This window comes from Phocoena phocoena, chromosome 12, assembly GCF_963924675.1.
Source record: "Phocoena phocoena chromosome 12, mPhoPho1.1, whole genome shotgun sequence".
In the NCBI taxonomy this organism is placed as follows: Eukaryota; Metazoa; Chordata; class Mammalia; order Artiodactyla; family Phocoenidae; genus Phocoena; species Phocoena phocoena.
Genome location: NC_089230.1, coordinates 53,658,603 through 53,664,602, shown reverse-complemented (window position 1 = coordinate 53,664,602; position 6,000 = coordinate 53,658,603).

The window sequence follows — 6,000 nt, the reverse complement described above, 5'->3', positions numbered from 1 at the left end:
ATTTTAATAAATATAGTGGATTTAAGGGTTTTTTTCCTGTTTACTCTGAACAAAGAGAAGATTAAATAGATGTTACCTGTCTAATAGTTTGATAATGTTTGGTATCTGATTATGTACAATAATTTTTTTTTGTATTTGTAACACACTGCTATCATAATTTACAAATCATAATTAAGAGAAAAATAAGTTGTTAAATAAAACATATATGCATGTTTTTAGGTAACAGTCTTCATAACAGTCTTCAGATATAGAATTGATGTTTCTTTAAAATAATTGAAGTGCTATTCAAAACTACCAAATTTAGGGATTGTATTAGAAAGCTCAGGTCAGGAAATGATCTGTTAACATTTATGTTAATGCATAGTGGAATTGATTGAAAAAAAAGGAAAATGGAGATTCAGAGATATATCAGTTCAGAAGTAATTAAAGCTATTGATTATGAAAGGGACTATACAAAATTTTGGTCAGCTAAAGAGTTCTCTTATTTGGTAATTTTTAGTAGAATATTACTGTCTTTTAAAATTCTGTAGCCCATAAATACCCGTAAGTTTTTATGTTTAAATGCTTTAGAGCCTGTACTTGATTCTCTTGCTTTTTAAAAGGACTGTGTTTGCATTATAAATAAGTATGGTTTTTGATGAACCACATGGTAAAGAATTTCTAGTTTGCCAAGCATAACAATGAAAATTCTTTACATTACAAAACTTAAGACTGATTTATATGAACATATCTAGGAATATATGAAGTATAGAATCACATCGGTTTGAGAAACTTGCCCAGTATGTACATGTACACTGTGTTGGATTTCTCTGACACAATGACTCTCTATGAAGTCGCTGACCATAGTGCTGAACCAAGACAGCCATGTTGGCCACTGCAAAATCTGACTGAAAACTGTACACAGAAATTGTGTAGATGTTCAAGTAGCATCATCATTGTAGGAAATATATACATATATTTCATATGTACTTTTTTATATCTTCTTTTTACCCAGATGTATTGAAATCAACCAAAAATTGTGATAGAGAAATTTTATCTCTGAATTATATTAATATAACATTGATTTTAAGTAGTGTCAGTAAAATCAATGGGATCAATGCTAGAGGTTTTCTCTTTCTTGGAAAGCTGCCCCTTGCAGATGAAGACAAGATTTTAAAACCAAGTTAAGTGACCAATGAGTTCTCTCAAAAACTGTAGAATTTTAGGGGACACCACTGTAAGCTTGAGTATGAACTTGATATTTGCAATTTTTGATTCAGGTTTATATCACTGTCTAAGTGGCACTATCAAAACCAACATCAAAACATGTGGTTATCAAAAGTAATAAAATTACATCACTCATGAAACAAGTTATACTGAGAAACAATAATACAAGCACTTTTTAAATAACGAGAAAAATATAAATTTTGAAATTATAATAATCTTGACTTAGCACTTTGGGGACATTTTCTGTTGTTTGAACCAGAATAAACACCAGGCTGTCACTCCTAACAATGTTATTGTGTTCTACATTGTGTGAAATGAACACTGGTATGAAACCATTGTACAAATTACCTGAAAAGGAATGTTGTAACATATTTAATATTTCAGTAAAAAGTACTATTTTAGGCATAGAACTATGACATGATTTTCCTAAAAATAGAATGGGTTGACATGCAGGATCATCAAATTAAGGGTCAAAGGTGACAAACCAGGACAAAGGGCATGCAGCTCATTTTCAAGCAATCAGTTCCTAGTTTTTTCATGGCTGAACAAAAGGTTAATTATATAGGAAAAAGGACTTAGTATTGAATGACCAGTTCTATTGGTGGAAAAACATATTTTAAATTTTTTAGATATTTTCAAATCAGTATTTCTTATTTGGGAATGCAAGAGCCAAAATGCTACTTTTATATTTTGCAAACAGTTCTTTTATGTAACATTTCTTTCAGACACTACAAAAACATTTCAACTAAAATATTCTATACTGTATAGGTTAAAAACAGGCTTTACTGTTTTGTAGATTTAAAATTTTAGAAAATATGTGTAAATTATGTTTTGTCTTTTTTGCGTTAGGTTCTTGGTGTAATCTCCTTTGCTAGTTGATATCCTGTTTTTTAAAAAATATTACATTATTACACCATTAGATCACTGGCAGTGATGTAAAAGTGAGCAGCCTCTAAAACATCTCTTGATCTTTCTAAAATGTTTATTGAAGCTATTTCAAATGCATGAAAAGTTCTCATTTAGTTGTTAATCTCTTGTGATATAAATTTTTAACCATTAATGTTATATATCAAAACTTAAAATGTCTATCAAATATAATTTTCTTATTAACATTGTACTTATTTAGAACTATTCAGGTTTACTTAGAATCATTTTTGTTTATCATATCAAGAAGCTACCTTAAAGTTTTTATCTTAAAGTTATGGTGGGCCTTCAAAATATATGTGATTAGCTTCTTTACGACATGACTTTTGCCATTATTTTGACTCTTTTTAATCTAAAACCACTATTTTTTTCTTCTATTCAATATGACCTCAACAATTACTCAGTTATGAGCTTTATTATATGAAACTGTTGTTTGATATGGTAGAAAATACAAACTGTTTGCATTAGCAAAACCAACTGTGCCATGGCTCAGTTGTTTTACAACATTCACATTTAAGCTAAAGAATTGTGTTTACCAATTAATATTTGTGTCATAGTTGGCACCTTTAAACAATTTTGACAATATGCTAGTTGACTTAAATTATTACTTTGAAATTTTTTATTTTCTAGAATAAATTATGTTTTGCTACAGCAGTTGAAGAGAATGCTAGAGCTGCCCATATCTTAGGTGAAATCAGTAAAATTTCAATTTGTAAAATGGTTAAATTCATCTCTGTGATTCAATAGCAGTATGACATACTAGCCTTTAATTTAAGGTTAACTGTATTTTAATATGTTACAAATAATAACTTGATTCATAAATATAAAAAATATAATTTTGAAATGTTTTTCATAAAGTAGTATAAATTTTTTTCCATTCTCTAAAGATAATGTTCAAACTAGTTCAGTAAATGTGAGGTTTCTTGTTTTAGCACTCCTGTCTATACCTATGAATTTTCAGTTACATAAAGTCACATGTAAATATTTGTCTTAACTTTAGTTTTAAGTATTTTCTTTAAATTTTCTGTATCTGTATATAATTGAAGGTACAGCATTTTCAGTTTTATCCAAAGTTACAGTAGGATGTTGAGTTAAATTACACAATAATTTACCCTGATTTTGCTTAGATAGCATTTGAATTTAGTTTATTGACTAATCGGCAAAAAAATAATTACAGTGAAACATTTTACTACATATTAAACATTCCTTTAGAGGACAATGTAAGAAAATATTTTCATAAAGCACACACATTCACTTCAATGTTGAACCTCCACATCTAATGTTTTATTTCATATGTGTATATATTATATTTAAGTTATAGTAAATGTAAATAAATACTGTGCTTTAGGTTTTACTCTGGTGTTTATAGTATGTTTGCTGTATGATTTTAAGTAGTCATTTAAAAACTTTCCCCCCAACTATTCTTTGAAGAAAGGAAAGTCACATCATTGCCTACTTTGCTTTCCAAAGAATGTATTTAGTTCAGTGATGGCTGAGACACATTGTAAATAGGCTATAATTTTTGTTATAAACCATGAAGTGAATATTTAATAAACTATAATGTGCTTTTACCCTTACATTATTTTAGAAAATATAGTCAGAAACAAAAATTTAACCTTTTTTTTAAATGTTGAGAAGTTGTAGTGATGAGAATAAATAATGAAATACTTTTACTTTATTATGGTGAATATTCTTGATTGCTAAATCATTTGTTGCCAACCTAAAGTAACTATTGCTTTTTATTAATATTAGAAGTAAAGGCTAATATGATGTCAATTGAATTTAAATAAAGTTCTCAGTAATATGTTATATAGCAGTATTTTATTTTATTACTACTCAGTTCTCTGGGCTTAGCATCTTGGCAATTTTTAAATAAATTATAGTGTATAATGCATAGTAGTAAGCATTTTCCTTTACATTGAATAGTTACAATAGTGGATTAACAACAATATGCAATGTACTTGAGAAGAATATTGTTACATATTTTACTAGGAAGAAATACGAAATCTTGGAGTGTTTGTAATGAATGGTGTTAAGTTAGGCAATTTTATAATATTAAGTCTATAGTATATTTAAAATAAAATCATTGAAGTCACTTTATTTGTACATATTTTATGTTTGCAATAGTCAACTGATTAATTCCCTATCACATTCTCTTGGTGAAAAGATTTTTAAGAAAAAAATTTGTTTATAGTCTATTTAATTCATAAAAGGCATCCTAGAGATAGTCAGCCCAGCTTCAGAAATTCATTAAGTCTTTGATTCATTAAAAAATATGTATTGAACACTAAAGAAAGCTAGGATTACAGTGATGAGCTAAATGTACTCTATTCCTCCCACTCATAGAAGGTAGAGTCAAGTTAGGAGAGAGAACATCATGGGCTATTACAGTCAATTACAGTACGGTGCTAAATGGTAGAGGCATTGTACTCAGTATGGAACAATAAGAAAAAGAGATCTAAGTGGAGATTTAAATGATGATTAGGGATTATCCTAGTGAAGGGGCAAAGAAGTGCATTATAATATTAAATAGAGATACCTGTGTATAAAATTATAAATAGCTGTTTTGGGAGTATTTTGTACATTTAAAGAATTATTTTCATTCTTTATTGTTATTTCTTTTCAAAAGTCACCTATAGTCAGAATATGAACATTTAATATTGTGAACATTTTATATAACATTAACCTATCAAATCCCTATCATAGTTGTTCATATGGATGGATATTAATATCTATATTTAAACTTAATTCTATTTTCTCTTCCAACTCTTTTGTTTGTGAAAATTTTTAAATCATTATTTAATATCAGTGAAATATATTGATATCTGTGAAATAATTCCACCTTACTTTTCCTTTGAAAAGGTTGATAATATTAAAACTATCAATAACCAAAACCATCATGTGTAAGTTTGGATAATGAAAAATCTGAACATCTTTATCATTCAAATTGTCCGGCTTTCTTAAAACCCGGAAAGCTCATAGTTTGAGCTCTTAAAATTAAATAGTGTTATTTAGCTAATTTTTATACCATTTGACTTTCACTTTATTAGATTTCACATAATAATTTATCATTTGACTTATTTGAAAAAAATGTTTGCAAACACTTTCTGTGTTTCTTTCACATCTTTAGAATATGTCATTTTGAACTTTTTTGCAAATATATAAGCAGAGAAGATCAAGTCTGGGCTGTGGGCTATTAGAAAAACATGAGCTAGATTTTGCTGAAATTTGTTTATAGTATTTAAATACCCCCTCACTAAACCAAATGTGCAAAATAAAATTTAATATACGCTCAATGTAAAGGAAAACTAGTAAGTTTTAATAATGAATTTTGATAGCATTAGGGACTGTCATCTTTTTTTTTAATTTTTATTTTTATACAGGAGGTTCTTGTTAGTTATCTATTTTATACATATTAGTGTATACATGTCAATCCCAATCGCCCAGTTCATCCCCCCCACCCCCACCCCCACCCTGGCTATCCCCCCTTGGTGTCCATATGTTTATCCTCTATGTCTGTGCCTCTATTTCTGCCTTGTAAACCTGTTCATCTGTACCATTTTTCTAGATTCCACATGTATGCGTTAATATATGATATTTGTTTTTCTCTTTCTGACTTACTTCACTCTGTATGATAGTCTCTAGGTCTATCCACGTCTCTACAAATGAGGGGCTGTCATTATCGTCTGTCTTTTGGTTGTAAACACAGGATAACTAAAGGACTTAATGCACAGAGGTTCACGTGCCTTTTGTTCACATTCTTCCTCTATTCTTTTCAAATCTTACTCAGTGAGATTGTCATCCTTTGTAAGAAGAATCTTGGGTCAACATTCAGTAGAACTCTGCATTTGGAAAAGCCTCCATTTCGTT